Source organism: Pinus tabuliformis, chromosome 3_1 (assembly GCF_031772625.1).
Source record: "Pinus tabuliformis cultivar Carrire ecotype Pingquan chromosome 3_1, CPIR1, whole genome shotgun sequence".
NCBI classification, from domain to species: domain Eukaryota; kingdom Viridiplantae; phylum Streptophyta; class Pinopsida; order Pinales; family Pinaceae; genus Pinus; species Pinus tabuliformis.
Genome location: NC_142301.1, coordinates 663,814,045 through 663,831,324, shown reverse-complemented (window position 1 = coordinate 663,831,324; position 17,280 = coordinate 663,814,045). Strand labels below are relative to the sequence as shown.

The 17,280-nt window shown below is 38.4% G+C and overlaps 1 protein-coding gene across 11 annotated transcripts in view; it reads left to right on the top strand.

Annotated features, from left to right (window-relative positions):
* The window catches only part of LOC149188857 (uncharacterized), a 405,877-nt gene that overhangs the window by 363,381 nt on the left and 25,216 nt on the right, over positions 1-17,280 (top strand). The gene's annotated exons all lie outside the window — the stretch shown is intronic.

The window sequence follows — 17,280 nt, the reverse complement described above, 5'->3', positions numbered from 1 at the left end:
CCCCAAACTGCCTCGATTTTTTATAGAAACTTAGTACAAGAATGTAATGTACAATCATAAAAATTACTTTAATTATACTCAAAAATAAGAATGTAATCTACCAATCTTAAAAATTAAGATAAAGTACCTTTTACCTATAAAAGTCAAAAGTACATAAGTTTTAAAAGTAGAGACCCTAAGAGCCTTGATTGACAATCTGGAGCAAATATTTAAGATATATACTGTGAATGATTGAGAAAAGAATTGTAGGAGCTTTCAATGCAATTTTCAATGCAAACTTTTGACGTATGTGATTTATGTAATGAAAACAAGTACCTCGTTAGTGAAGTTTTCTAACACACACTTAGCATTAGACCCATATGGGCATTCCATCAGATGTGTGATAGGTTCTCCTAATCAAAGGAAAAGGGGGTTGGGGATCCCTCCCTTCACCTTGTCTTGAGAAAAGGTACCAAGGAGGTGTCTCCTAGTGCTTTTGCCTTTTGCCTAGGAAAACACATGAGAACAGATTTTTAGTATGTGACTTTATGAGTTATTAAAGTAATGTAACTTAAACTCACTTTATCAGATACGTTAGTACTATGTGCTTTATATTATTAAAGTCACTTTATGTTTTTATGTTGACTTTATGAGAAAAAGGTACAAGGTACAAAAACACCATTAAAGTGACTAGGGAGCTAATTAATGATGGGGGAGACATAAAACAGGGGGTCAATGTGAGATTAGATCTCCACCCTCAAGGCAATATAAATTTGATCAAATATAATAATGAGGGAGTCAAACATTGCATGTATAGCATCTTGCCTTGCTTAGAATCATATGGCAAGTGAAAAATGTGTAGACCCTTTATTAAAGTGAAAATGGTGTCATTTATTAAAAGTGAAAGACATAATAGAATAACAAAGGCACTAACCCCAAGGGATAGCTCAATTGGTAGAGTTCCCGTCTCTGAGTACCTTGCCAATTGGGAGGTCATGGGGTCAAATCTCCTGGATGACCTTGGGATTAGGCCCGACTAGATAAGCCGATGGGTAGATCCTTTCGGGTGGATCTGCTCGGATTATTACTTGTGGATGTAGCAGCCACTTAGTGATCGTGAACGACTGTTGAAAAAAAAAAGAATAACAAAGGCACTAAAGTTTAAAGGATTTGTTCATGGGTAATTAATTTGGTTTTTCTTATACCAGACAATTAAAAAAAACAAAAATAATGTACCCAATTTAATTATCCCCAAACTGCCTCGATTTTTTATAGAAACTCAGTACAAGAATGTAATGTACAATCATAAAAATTACTTTAATTATACTCAAACTGCCCAAAATTGTTTATACATCCTTAGTATAAGAATGTAATCTACCAATGTTAAAAATTAAGATAAAGTGCCTTTTACCTATAAAAGTCAAAAGGAGTACATAAGTTTCAAAAGTAGAGGCCCTAAGAGCCTTGATTGACAATATGGAGCAAATATTTAAGATATACAATGTGAATGATTTAGAAAAGAATTGTAAGAGCTTTGTATGCAACTTTCAATGCAAACTTTTGAGGGATGTGATTTATGAAATGAAAAGAAGTACCTCGTTAGTGAATTTTTCTGACACAAACTTAGCGTTAGACCCACATGGGCATTCCATCAAATGTGTGATAGGTTCTCCTAATCAAAGGAAAAGGGGGTTAGGGACCCCTCCCTCCACCTTGTCTTGAGAAAAGGTACCAAGGATGTGTCTCTTAGTGCTTTTCCCTTTTGCGTAGGAAAACACATGAGAACATATTTTTAGTATGTGACTTTATGAGTTATTAAAGTCATGTGACTTAAACTCACTTTATGAGGTACATTAGTACTATGTGCTTTATATTATTAAAGTCACTTTATGTTTTTATGTTGACTTTATGAGAAAAAGGTACAAGGTACAAAAACACCATTAAAGTGACTAGGGAGCTCATTAATGATGGGGGAGCCATAAAACACGGGGTCAATGTGAGATTATATCTCCACCCTTGAGGCAATATAAATTTGATGGAATATAATAACGAGTGAGTCAAGCATTGCATGTATAGCATCTTGCGTTGCTTAGAATCATATGGCAAGTGAAAAATGTGTAGATGCTTTATTAAAGTAAAAATTGTGTCATTTATTAAAAGTGAAAGACATAATAGAATAACAAAGGCACTAATCCCAAGGGATAGCTCAATTGGTAGAGTTCCCATTGCTAAGTACCTTGCCATTTGGGAGGTCACGAGGTCAAATCTCCTTGATGCCCCTGGGGTTAGGCCCGACCAGATAAGCTAGCGGGCAGATCCCTTTGGGTTGATCTGCCCGGATTATTACCTGTGGATGTAGCATCCACTCAGTGACCTTGAACGATTATTGAAAAAAAAAAAAAAAAACAAAGGCACTAAAGTTTAAAGGATTGGTCCTCGGTAATTCATTTAGTTTTTCTTATACTAGACAATTAAAAAGAACAAAATAATGTACCCAATTTAATTATCCCCAAATTGCCTCGATTTTTTATAGAAACTCAGTCCAAGAATGTAATGTACAATCATAAAAATTACTTTAATTATACCCAAACTGCTCAAAATTGTTTATACATCCTTAGTATAAGAATGTAATCTACCAATGTTAAAAATCAAGATAAAGTGCCTTTTACCTATAAAAGTCAAAAGGAGTACATACGTTTTAAAAGTAGAGGCCCTAAGAGCCTTGATTGACAATATGGAGAAAATATTTAAGATATAGAATGTGAATGATTTAGTAAAGAATTGTAGGAGCTTTGAATGCAATTTTTGATGCAAACTTTTGAGGGATGTGATTTATGGAATGAAAACAAGTACTTCGTTTGTGAATTTTGCTAACACACACTTAGAATTAGATCCACATGGGCATTCCATCAAATGTGTGATAGGTTCTCCTAATCAAAGGAAAAGGGGGTTAGGGACCCCTCCCTCCACCTTGTCTTGAGAAAAGGTACCAAGGAGGTGTCTCCTAGTGCTTTTGCCTTCTGCCTAGGAAAGCTCATGAGAATATATTTTTAGTATGTGACTTTATGAGTTATTAAAGTCATGTGACTTAAACTCACTTTATGAGGTACATTAGTACTATGTGTTTTATATTATTAAAGTCACTTTATGTTTTTATGTTGACTTTATGAGAAAAAGGTACAAGGTACAAAAACACCATTAAAGTGACTAGGGAGCTCATTAATGATGGGGGAGACATAAAACATGGGGTTAATGTGAGATTAGATCTCCACCCTTGAGGCAATATAAATTTGATCAAATATAATAATGAGGGAGTCAAAAATTGCATGTATAGCATCTTGCATTGCTTAGAATCATATGGCAAGTGAAAAATGTGTAGATGCTTTATTAAAGTAAAAATGGTGTCATTTATTAAAAGTGAAAGACAATAGAATAACAAAGGCACTAACCCCAAGGGATAGCTCAATTGGTAGAGTTCCCATTGCTAAGTACTTGCCATTTGGGAGGTCACGAGTTCTATTCTTCTTGATGGCCCTGGGGTTAGGCTCGACCAGATAAGCTGGCGGGTAGATCTCTTCGGGTGGATCTGCCCAAATTATTACCTGTGGATGTAGTAGCCACTCAGTGACCGACAGTTGAAAAAAAAAAATAACCAAGGCACTAAATTTTAAAGGATTAGGTCCTGGGTAATTAATTTAGTTTTTCTTATACTAGACAATTAAAAAGAACAAAAATAATGTACCCACTCTAATTATCCCCAAGCTGCCTTGATTTTTTATAGAAACTTAGTACAAGAAAGTAATGTACAATCATAAAAATTACTTTAATTATACTAAAACTGCCCAAAATTGTTTATACAACCTTAGTATAAGAATGTAATCTACCAATCTTAAAAATTAAGATAAAGAGCCTTTTACCTATAAAAGTCAAAAGGAGTACATAAGTTTTAAAAGTAGAGGCCCTAAGAGCCTTGATTGACAATATGGAGCAAATATTTAAGATATACAATGTGAATGATTGAAAAAAGAATGGTAGGAGCTTTGAATGCAATTTTCAATGCAAACTTTTGAGGGATCTGATTTATGGAATGAAAACAAGTACCTTGTTAGTGAAGTTTTCTAACACACACTTAGCATTAGACCCAAATGGGCATTCTATCAGATGTGTGATAGGTTCTCCTAATCAAAGGAAAAGGGGGTTGGGGACCCCTCCCTCCACCTTGTCTTGAGAAAAGGTACCAAGGAGTTGTTTCCTCTTGCTTTTGCCTTTTGCCTAGGAAAACACATGAGAACATATTTTTAGTATGTGACTTTATGAGTTATTAAATTCATGTAACTTAAACTCACTTTATGAGGTAAATTAGTACTATGTGCTTTATAATATTATATTATTAAAGTCACTTTATTTTTTTATGTTGACTTTATGAGAAAAAGGTACAAGGTAGAACAACACCATTAAAAGTGACTACGGAGCTCATTAATGACGGGGGAGACATTAATGACGGGGTCAATGTTAGATTAGATATCCACCCTTTAGGCAATATAAATTTGATCAAATATAATAATGATGGAGTCAAACATTGAATGTATAGCATCATGCCTTGCTTAGAATCATATGGCAAGTGAAAAATATGTAGATGCTTTATTAAAGTAAAAATGGTGTCATTTATTAAAAGTGAAAGACATAATAGAATAACAAAGGCACTAGCCCCAAGGGATAGCTCAATTGGTAGAGTTCTCGTTGCTAAGTACCCTGTCAACTAGGAGGTCACGGGGTCAAATCGCCTTGATGCGCCTGGGGTTAGGCTCAACTAGATAAGCCGGCGGGTAGATCCCTTCGGGTGGATCTGCCCGGATTATTACTTGTGGATGTAGTAGCCACTCAGTGACTGTGAATGACAACGGAAAATTAAAGAAAAAGAATAACAAAGGCACTAAAGTTTAAAGGATTTTGTCCTGGGTAATTAATTTAGTTTTTCTTATACTAGACAACTAAAAAGAACAAAAACAATTTACCCAATTTAATTATCCACAAATTGCCTCGATTTTTTATAGAAACTCAGTACAAGTATTTAATGTACAATCATAAAACTTACTTTAATTATACTCAAACAGCCCAAAATTGTTTATACAACCTTAGTATAAGAATGTAAGCTACCAATCTTAAAAATTAAGATAAAGTGCCTTTTACCTATCAAAGTCAAAAGGAGTACATAAGTTTTAAAAGTTGAGGCCCTAAGAGCCTTGATTGACAATATGGAGCAAATATTTAAGATATACAATGTGAATGATTGAGAAAAGAACTGTAGGAGCTTTGAATGCAAGTTTCAATGCAAACTTTTGAGGGATGTGATTTATGGAATGAAAACAAGTACCGTGTTAGTGAAGTTTTCTAACACACACTTAGCATTAGACCCACATGGGCATTCCATCAGATGTGTGATAGGTTCTCCTAATCAAAGGAAAAGGGGGTTGGGGACCCCTCCCTCCACCTTGTCTTGAGAAAAGGTACCAAGGAGGTGTTTCCTAGTGCTTTTTCCTTTTGCCTAGGAAAACACATGAGAACATATTTGTAGTATGTGATTTTATGAGTTATTAAAGTCATGTAACTTATACTCACTTTATGAAGTACATTAGTACTATGTGCTTTATATTATTAAAGTCACTTTATGTTTTTATGTTGACTTTATGAGAAAAAGATACAAGGTACAAAAACACCATTAAAGTGACTAGGGAGCTCATTAATGATGGGGGAGACATAAAACACGGGGTTAATGTGAGATTAGATCTCCACCCTTGATCAAGGAGAGTTGATATCTAAGCTCTACCCTTGATCTTAGGGATAGGGCTTGTTGACCACTCCATGTCAACTACCCCATAACTGTACATTTTTTCACGCATGGATTTCCATCATGTCTGAGCATTCAGATGATCCACAGATTCATCATTATCTTCTATATGTACACTAGTGTTCTGTAAATCCATTCTGCATTTTGTAATGTAAATGATCCTAGTAAGACAAATGTCTGTAACAACCTAGGTAAATTTATTTTTCTAATAATGATTTCTATCCTAGGAGGTTTTTAGTGTCACCGATTCATGTGTGTTTTTAAACATGGATGATCGGGAGAGTTTTTCCCTCCAGCGTCACCCCAAAGTTAGGGTGGATTTTGTCGTAAGGATTTTAAATGAGTCCTAGTGTTATTTATCGAGTCTCTGTAAAAGTGATTTGGGAATAATTCTAACTATTTGGTTAGATTATTTTATTACTAGTCACTTAGTGATCTAAATCATATTTTGTGTCACAAAAATGGGTAATTATTGAGGGTCTATAATGAATGGGTGTTCCCCCTTGATGGCTTAGAATTGTAATATTTCATGTAAAAAAATATTTAGTACATGGTCCCTCTTAGTTAGACACCATGGTTAAATATTAGAGGGTTGGAAAAATTAATAATTGTTGGAATTTCTAAGTCTAACTATTGGAAACCCTTCATGTACTTTTCTGATTTATTTTTGCCTACTTGTTTTGATTAATTAACAAGTTATTTACCATGTAAATACTGAAAATAAATACAAGTACATGCTCAACACATTACAGATCATCAACTGAAGGAAACAAAACAAGCACACAAGTGACACTGTTGTTTTTGGACTAATGTCCCTGGAAAAACCCAATGCGGGAAACTGGTGCAGCTATCTGAGGGTTTGTATTATTAAGTAGTTTTAGAATACACTCTGGGAACCAAAAAGGCTCACCCAACAGAGAATAATCTCGACAGTGGTACCTCTCAGTGGGAGACAGATGTTCCCGCTGAAACCCCGGATACGCACTCTGACAACTCCCAGCTCCAATTTGCCACACGAAAACCCCAATGTCAGCTTGTAGGGACTATGTCAGCCCTTTCTGGCCCAGCGTCTGCCCAACGTCACCTTAGCTCGCCTTGCGTCAACCTCTGGAGGAACTGCGTCAGCCCTTAGAGCTTCTGCATCACCCACATTGGCTCTCTGAGGCACTGCGCAGCTCGTAGCTGCCTCTACGTGAGCCCTGGCTGGCTCTGCGTCCCTTTCTCCTGGCTTCTGCGCTGATCCTCCTGGTACTATCTCTGCCTCTCTGCTTCTGTATTCACTGCCCCTCAGCGGTAACTCTGATCACTCCTTCAATTTCCTCAGCAAACCTTGTCCCAGAAAATCGAATTCTTGATCAACTCGGTGTGTTCTCCAAGTGACCCTCAAGCTTCCTCTTATACTTTTCTCGTTGACGATTCAACGACCGAAATTAATTCCCTAATCAACGGCTAAGATTAACTCTGGCTTGATCCATGACTTTTGGACCCTTCTAACAAAATATTATATTAATTTACATTAATATTTTATTTTCCCTAAGTTTAGAATCTGCCCAAACCATTTCTAGCTATTGGAGATCTCATGTGTCTTAGCCTCTCCACCAAGTTTCGAGGCTAGAGCACATCTGATGCTACCCCAAATCAAGAATAATCCCCTCATGAGTCAATTAATTAAAATTTCTGGCTAAAATAATTTAAAATGCTAAAGACAGAAATTTAATTAATTTAGGTCCTAGGAAAAATTAAATTCTCCAACATTTAAATTCGTGGGTTTTAAAGTCCCTATTTTTTGGAGGTCCCAGGCCAAGGGAATATTGAAAATTTCAAGATATTTTGAACCCTTGGGCCATAGTAGTTAGTCAAAGTCAACTTGTTGCGGTAATTAACTCAAAATAATCATTTTTGAGTTAATTAAAAGGAAATTAAAAGTGAAATTCAAATTTCTTCGAAAAGTAACTTTATTTCAACAGTGATGATTAAAAGATCATTTGATCTTCATCAATGGTTGAAATTGCTTTGACAGGGATCAAACCAACTAGCCGTTGGAGAATTTTTCTATAAATGAGAGACTTATCTCCATTATTTGATCTGATTTATGAATCGTGTACTTGCACTAAGAAAGCTCTTGTAAGCTTTTCTGGTTAATAAAACACAAAGACTTTGGGGTTTCAGATTGTGGTGTTTCTCTTTTAGATTTATGTGGTAATATTGTTCTTAATATTTGTTGCTTTTATTTGCATTTGCTGGTTAATAGCCTTTAAGGATTAATTTGTGTACAAGTATCTTGCACAGATTTCTGGGTTTTTAAGAATATCATTTTAATTTGATAGAAGTAGCAAGTATCTCTATTTCTTGATAATTTTATGATAATTTTTTAGATCTTTATTAATCTAACAAGCAGATTTAAGTCTGCAAAAGTTATCATTCAAAATTTGGGCGTTTGGTGAAGTCCTTAGCTGAACCAACTGACTCTCAGTTTACAAAATCTAAAAGAGCCCACTATCTTTTTAATTTCTGAAGTCATTTTATAAAATATTTTACTTGCAGGGTTTTTCTTGGGCTTGCGCCTCTTTAAAATCTCAAATTTATTTCTAAATATTGTGCAAAAATTTGTTTAAATCTGACTAATAGAAGGCTTTGATCTATAGATCTGTAGAATATTATTATATATTTGTAAATAGCAAATTTCTAATTCATTGAGTTTCTGGGTTTTTCATATTTTTGTATATGCATGCTTTGGGGTTTTCCATCTTTTATTTGTGCAAGAAAAAATATGAAAATTGCAGGTGATTTTTTTGGATTTCGGAGAGAGATTTGAGCCACAAAGGTCATCTCCATTTTGTTTGCAAGTTGAGGGAAATTTCAGAAGGATCGTGGGCAAATTTTTTTAGGGCCTTGAGGCCCAACGCTGGCCATCTCCAACCTCATTCTCAGCGTCTATCATTCCACTCTCAAGCCTCTCATCTTTTCAGTCTTCTTCACCATAATTTTCTCACTAAATCTTTCCTAAATTTTTCCTAAAAGTTACCCAAAAAAAATTAACAAAATTTTCTCAAAATTTTTTGAGTTTGGCATTTGCATTGGATAATTTTCGGTGACTTGGGCAACCCATCTTCAGGTGTCTTCAAGCCCCTAGGGGCTCATTGGTGCACATCTTCTAAACCCTTACCTTTTTCATTGATCTAATTGAAAGCAAGATTAATAGTGATATAAATTTTAGTTATTTGAAATTTAGCAGCAAATTAGTTTGCATCTTTCACTGCATTACATTTCAGAAATATAATTATTTTCTGAAACTTTTGCATGCTATTTTCTAAATATTATTTTACTGTTTTTTTTAGTAATTTTCTGAGTTTTTAGATCAAATACATCAATAGATCAGAAAGAATTAAACTCAGAAATTTTATGAATTCAACAGTAGATTTAATTTATATTTTTCACTGTTGTATAATTGCTGAAATAGAAGTTAGTTTCAGTAACTTTTGCAAACAAATTTCTGAAAATTGTTTTACTGTTGTTTGGTAGTTTATTTCTGAGTTTTTTAGATCAAGACTGTTGATTTAAAATAATTAAACTCGGAAAATTTCTGAATTGTAATTATCTTTTTTTTTTCTCTGAAAAAATAATTCTATTAAGATGACGTATGGTACAATATGAAGTTACAACCAAGAGAAGCAAGAAAACGGGCAGCTGGAAAGGATAGACTATCCACCTCGGCCCCTAAGAGAAAACAAGAAGAGAGCAGTGCTAAGCAAGAAGTAACAAGAAGAACAGAGTAACAAGAGCAGAACAAAGGATTCTACCCAACGTGGGTAGAATCAACTATTCGGCATTTTTTCCCTTTCTTTTTACCAACTTTGACCCAACCAAGATGACTCTGTTGTGCTGGCATGATTTGCAAACTGAGCTGGGCTAACGGAGAGGTCTCCTTGTCTGAATCCGAGGGAGAGGACTCATGAGTTATTTTCTGTGAGTTTGGTGGGACAGTAGAATCCTCAGGACCAGTCGAGGGCGGATCCTGTGCTAGCTTTGCGTCCATTCCTTCCGCATCCCCTTCCTCTTCATCTGAGCTGGAATCAAGATCATCCATGGGGGGAGGATCATGAGGTTTCCAGCTTTTGGATTTCGGCTTAGGATTGGCTTTCTTCTTTTGGGCAGGCATCGAGGGACAAGAGCTCTGAAGGTGCCCTGTGTGATGGCAATTTCGGCAGCGAAAGGCTGTGTTCTCGTAATCCAGGGTCTGAGTCCAATGGAAGTCTCCAATTTTGAGATTAATCTGATTAGGTAGACCTTTGCTCATGTCTATTTCTGCACAGATTCTGGCGAAGGTGTATATGCCCTTTTCTCCTCTAGAGGTGTCTGTGGCTAGAAAGCGGCCTAGAGTATTGCCGACCCCTTGGAATACAACAAAGTGCCATAGATGCGCTGGGAGATTAGGAAGTCTGACCTGGGGAGCTTGGTGATGATTGCTGTAAAGGGATCGAAATCTGGGAACCAAGGGGTGAGGAATAAACCTACTGAACCCCAAAACCATGGGCCTTCAGTTAATGCTTTTTGGTAGTCCTCACTGAAAGAAAACACTACAATGAAGAAACCCTTTGAGCAGAGAAGAACCTTGCAATTGTTGTTCTAGTGAGAGTGAATCCATTGGTAGAGATCTGCTGTGCGTGGCCATAGCCCATTAAACCTACAAATAATGCCATGCTCTGCATACTTCTGGATTTGCTCATCCAGTGTTGGATGCATTATTTCAATGGAAGGGGTTTCCTCTAGTTTGTCCACCAAAAAAGGTTTGGGAGCCTGAGCTGGTGGAGCTGTTTTCTTGGGCATCTGAGCATGGACGACATCTTTGTATGAAAAAGCCGCAGCTGAAGATGACTGTCCAATAGCTCCCCCTCTCAAACGAAGGGTAAAAATGATGGAGGCATTTCTCGTAATGCTGCAAAAAGAAAGGGGATAAAGATCCTCAAGTTGTTTACCTTCGTGGAGGAGTCGTTGAGATGCAAAGGGAATCCCCAACCTAAATTCTAGAATTTTCTTGAGGTCCTGCACTAGATCCGAAGAGCTCACCCATTGTAGCAGAGTTTTGCTAGAAAGGAGCACGATCTGGATCTGGAACGAGGCAGAGTGGTCAGACTTCTGCTTTCTTCTGTAAATCTGAGACGAGAGGAAGCTAGTGCTTTGGTGGGCCACCTTTTCCTGAACTTGCCGCAGGGGCTTGTGAGAAGATGTGGTGAGAGTCCAATGGTCATTGAGTTTGTCATTTCTTTCAGCCCAAAAGAGCTCCCAGGTGCTCCATCCAGGCAAATCCAGGAAGCTGAAAGAATTCTGAATATGAAATACAGAGTATCGACTATTCTGGGGAGGCAGAAGAGGTTCTAATGGGGTTGAGCAGCCTTCCAGAGCGTAATATTTCTTCCCAAGAGCCGCAGCCTGAGGAGAAGAAGGATTATATTCTGCATTTCCGTCCTTAACCTTTGCATCTACTATCTGAAGGGGGCGGCTGTTACGATATGCAGCAGCAGAGGGCCGAGATCTGGCTACGCTGTTGTCCAGAGCGGAGCAGATTAGAGGGAGGTGAGCACCCAGAAGGGAATGGAATACATGCGGTTCAGCATCGATGGAAGAAGCCGGCATTCCATGTCTGCTTGATCGATCAGGGCAGAGCGAGTACAGGGCGGTGGCATGGAAGCTCCTAGACGATTCTTTTCTGATGATGTTTCCCTTGGAGCTAGGGCTTTGCTGACTGGTGAACTCTGTGGTAGCCCTCTGAAACAATGGACTGTTGGGGTGCAGGGGCTGGCTAGAAAAATCGCAGCCTTGCTCCATGATAGATATTGCTTGTGGGTTCCTGGCGATGTCGTGCTGGATCCATAAGCTATTGAGATGCAGGGTTAATCTGGAACCCTCGAAGTTTGATTTGTTGCCTGTCAAAGCATCCAAAATCTTGGCAGCCTGCAGAAGTCCCTCGAGGCCGGGTGCCGTCCTCATCCTCACTGCGAAGCTGCCAATGACCTGCAGAAGAAGAGTGTCCGCCGCCATATCTGCTGCAGTGCATGCGTGGCTTGCTGAGAGCCCAACCTGTACATGTTTCTCTTTTTTCTTCGCAGGGCTGCATGCGATCTTATTCTCTGGGTTTGGCTTGAATGGAGTCGGGGCCCCTCTGAAGCTCGTGTCGCCATCTTCTGCAGGGCCAAGCCAAGGCCAGACGGCGGCTGAAGGAAGGGAGGCGACGGCAAAGAGATTAGGGTTCATCTTCGTTGCTCCCAGAAAATCCTACGTTGCAGGTCAAGTCACCATGTCTTGATTGTTTTTTCTGAATTGTAATTATCAGTTTGTCATTTAATTTTTTTTGCTGTTATACATAGAAATTTTTGAATATTGCATGGTTACAAGACGGTTGATTTAAAATATATTGTTGCTACTAACACCTGTTTTAAGAGCAGATTTATAGACTGATATTTCATTGATGTAATCTGAGTTTAAGCACTTAGTTTAATTTCGGAAATACATTTGTTTTTTTTACATGCTCATACGAGTTTTATTTATGCATATGATGATCTCTGATTGAGTATTTCATACAAATGTTTTTTTGAATTTAAAGTTGTTTATTTCCAGCGTTTTACATTTCAGCCCATTGTGCATTTCAATAATTATTTGTGCAAATTTTACATTTACAGTGCTAGTATAAGTACTTCTTGCTTTCACATTTAGATCACCACTTTTCTGAGCCTTAAGTTAAGCAACAATTAAGACATATTTCAGAAATAATTTTAGGCCCTCATTTAACTAAAATTAACCAATTCCCTGCATTTTACATAGTTTTAAATTTTGCATTAGCATATGAGACAGTTGAGTCTTTTTAGTAGCAGTTTCTCATCCTTTGCTTGAACCTTATTTTTCTTCACAAGATAGTTGACTCCACAAGGCACTGGTATCACTTTCTTCAAATCATTTTGAATCTTTAAAATCTTGCGCAATCTAAAACAAGTATTGGTTGCTTAGTTTTGTCTCCCAGGTTGGTTGGTTCCCAACTAATTTTTCTTTTTTCCATTTCCATAGGGTCTTCCTCCCTTAGTCTGCTATTGGGAGACAACTCAAATGGAGTGATTGGGGATTAGTGTGACAACCCTCGATCTGAGTTGTTGTTGCGGTGCCTAGACATTCTGTGCGACAACGGGGCTCTCTCAACCTAATGAGACTAAAAAGGAGGAAAAGGCAAGAAAGCTCTCATTCGTCAAGTGCATTTTGTTGGAGAAGAGGAGAAGAACAAGAGAAGAGGAGGAGGTTGCGACAACAAGGGTTTGTTGAAAGAGAGAAACACTTACAGCGAGAAGTCACGAAAAAGAGGCCTGAGTATCCAAGCAGAGAAGTATGGCACACATTCCTAGGTGAAAAGGCTGAGTTATAAGCAAGAATTTAGCAGCACACAGACTAAGAAAGTCTGAGTTTCAGCTCGAGTTTTCAGGCCCGAAAATTTAGGAGGTAATGAGAATTTCGAGGAGATGTTAGAACCCAAAATTTGTGGCAAAATTTAGCATAATTTTTTGAGATGAAGAGGGTAGATTGCTGATATGTATTTTGAGTAGTGAGCAGATATGTGGCACAAAAAACTAGGAGAGCTTCCTAGTCTATCAGCAAGTTTTTCAAGGAAGGAAAAGGTGTTGAGTAGTGGCACATTTTCAAGCAATCAAAGTCTGTCAGTGGCACAAAATTCAAGGGGAGATAAGTACCTTGATGTGTTTTTAATGTTGTAATTAATTCTTTGAGAAAAAACAAATAAAATCCCCTTCTAAACTGGTTTTCCCCTTGTGGGTTTTCTAGGATTAGTGTTTGACCAAAAATCCAAGTGCCTTAAAATTTTGTACATGCTTTTCTTATTTCCTTATCAGTTGATAGTGAAAAGTTAGAAGTAGAGGTAGTCTGTTAGTGTTTCAGTTCATATTTTATTTTCATGTTTATATATTAGCGTATGTGGGTTATGGGCATTTAATTGATCCATAAAAACAACTGAAACTGGGGTGGGCTATGTTACCCACCACTAGTGGGTGACCCCATAGGATAATTTTTCTCCTAGATGTGTCTTCAAGCGGCCGCTAGCAGTCCCCAACAACCAAAAATGTAGCCGACATATTGTGCCTCTTGATCTCTGCTGTTTGAGCGAGTCATATTTCTCATCATCCATCTGTTGAGGGCATATGTTTGAAGGCGGGATCCAATCCTAAAGGTATGTTTTTCATTGTGCAATTGAGTGCTTACGCTTGCACTTTGGGCATGGATTATTGGGTGACTTGGAAGGAGAAAGGGTTATGAATGTAGTTTTGTTCCCTCACCTTAAATGGGGGTTTAGTCCTCAATCTTAGTCCCATGGGATCTCCCCTATTGGCTCATAGCTCTAGTAAGGGCACCACTTGGGAACCTCGATTCTGATAGCGTGGTCCTGATTTCTTATTTCACATTTTTCACTCCCCTCTGCCCATTACAAGCTCTATTTCATCATCTCCCTCTTTGGGTCCATAAGGCTCTGGTACACCCCCTCCCCTTGTCCACATGTTTGGGTCAGGGTTGGAAATGTTGCCTAGAGGTTGATGCAGCTAAAAAAAAGATAAAAGCATATTATGGCCACATACAAAAGAAAATAATATCACAAAATGAAAAATATGGTTGGGACATTATATTAGCATGTGGGAAAAAGCAAACGTGACCTCCACGCCTTCATTATGGCCATCACCCTGGTTATTGTTGACCACTGAAGTGTACCCAAAGAATTTTTGAAGACTCCATGCCCAAGGATATATCAAAGGCTTCATGTATCATCAAAGATCATCATATCACTTGAGTTTTTCAAATCAACTTCTTCTCATCTTATTCTGTTGTATTCAGATTCCACAAGCCCTATAGAGATGATGTAAAGTGATGCTAGTATGATGAGTTGAGTCATGTAAAAGGCCTAGGTAAATTGGGACCTTGTCATCAAGTGAGTTTACTTTGGGAGGTTTTTTTATACTTGGTTAATTATTATATTCTTATGGGGACGTAATAATTAATTGAGTTTGTTTTTCCAAGCATGACTCCAAAGTGTTGAAGTTTCTAAGTTTGCTTAATTTAGAAACCCTCCATGCACTTTATCTGATTTATTCCTACTTACATGTTATTTTTCCTTAACAAGTTATTTACAATGTAAATACTGAAAATAAACACTAGTGCATGCTCAACATATTACAGATCAACAACTAAAAGAACAAGAACAAACACACCATATCACACCATTATTTTTTGACCAATGTCCCCGGAAAAACCCAATGCGGGAAAATTGGTGCAGCTATCTCAAGGTTTTCTTATTAATCAATATTAGAGTACAATCTAGGTGCCGAAACTGGCCTACCCAACAGAGAATTTCCTTAGCAGCTATACCTCACAGTTTGAGAGAAATCTCCTGGCTGAAACCCTGGAAAATCCTTCCGGCAGCTCCTTAGCACAAAACTACTCTACAACCCCAGCGTCTGCCCAATCTGGACTGCGTCAGCCCCTCTCTGTCTCATGTTGGCCCTGCGTTAGCCTTTCTTGGCCTGCGTCAGCCCCAGGAGGCCCTGCGTCAGCTTCCTAGGCCTCTGTGTCAGACACGCTGGCCTCTCTGGTGCTCTGCGCAACACTTGGTTGCCTCTGCGTGGGCCTGCATGAGCCCTTGCTGGCTCTATGTCACTCTCCTTGGCTGCTGCGCTGCTCTCCTGGCACAATCTCTGCCTTCTCTGTTACTCTGTACTCAATGCCCCTCAGTTGCTCTCCTGATCACTGATTCTATCTCTCTTAGCAAACCCCGCTCTAGAAAATAGAATGATTGATCACTCTAGTGTACTTCTCCAAGTGACCCTCAAGCCTCTTATACTTTTCCTGTTGACATATCAACGACCGAGATTAAGTCTTTAATCAATGGCTAAGATTAGATCTGGCTTGATCCATGTCTTTTGGACCATTCTAACACAAATTCATATTAATACATATTAATATTTTATTTTCCCTAAGTTTAGACTTAGGAACTCCATTGAAAATATTAATTATTTTAATATCTCATGATCTGTTTAGAATCTGCCCAAAACCTTTCTGGGTATTGGAGATCTCATGTGCCCCAACCTCTCCACCAAATTTCGTGGCTAAAGCACATCCAATGCTACCCAAATCAACACTCCCTCTTAGTGAGGACTGTGCTCTAGCAATACTCCTTACCATAGTTTTAAAAACCGGTGGAAAAAACTGGTTACCGGCCTAACCGGCCGGTTGGAAGCCTGGCCGGTCCGAACCGGCCCTTCTAACCCGGTTTAGACCCCCTCGTGCCCAAAAAAGGCCCTAACCGGTAAAAACCGGCCGGTTTAGGGCAGAACCGGCCGGTTTATAGCAAACCGGCCGGTTCCGTCCTAAACCGGCCGGTTTATGGACAGGCCGCCGGTTAAAGCAAAAAAGCGCAGCGGTTTTGGAAATGAGGGCGGTTTAGGGGTTTTGGGGGTGAGGGAAAGGTATTTTCCCTCCAAAAACACCCTCACACTTGCTATAAGACACCCCTCTCACTCTCATTTGTCTCATACAACTGATTTGGAGTGTTTGTGAGTGTTTGTGAGTTTGTTTGTGAGCTTGGAGAGTGTGGAGTTTTTGCTGAAGTAGTCATCTTGGAGTTGGAGTTGGAGCTATTTTGGAGATAGTGTGTAGCTGTCAGTGGAGTTGCCATCATCAAGAGGAGGCTAAGGGAGCTACTTTGCATTTCCAGGTAAGGATTTGCACTTGATAATTCCTCATTTGAGTCTGTTGTCCATGAATTTTTTTTTTTGTGCTATAAACTTCTCACTTCAATGATCTATCATCTATGCTAAGCCTATGAACTCTCTAGCTCTATGCTATCAAATTTTGTAGCTTGCATGTGCATTTTTTTCCTACATTTATCATTGGTTTTCCATGTTCCTTAGCTGCAATTTTTTTTTTAAATGGCTGATTTATTTGCAAATTGTTATTATTTCAAGCAAACATGGCTCCAAAAGGAAAGGACAGTGCATGGGTTCATTGTGATGTAATTGAGGGAAAAATGATATGCAAATTATGCCATAAATCTATTGGAGGTGGGGGTATTCTTAGGTTGAAACAACACTTGGCTGGGGTAAGAGGCCAAGTAAAGCCATGTGATGCACCAAAAGAACTGTTAGGTCCTATTAGGGCAGAATACATTGCCAAGCTTGAAAAATTTTATGAGGATAAGGCTAGGGAGAAGGCCATCCAAGATGAAATTGCAAGGAAGAGGGAATTAATGGAAACCATGAATGTTTTGAAACAGAGTGGGTATGATGATTATGAGATTCAAGACTCCACTTCTATCCCTTCCACCAATGACCCCTTTCACTATGTTCATCCTTCTGTTGGAGTTGGCCAACCATCAAAAGGAACAAAGAGACCAAACATCCAAAGTTATTTCT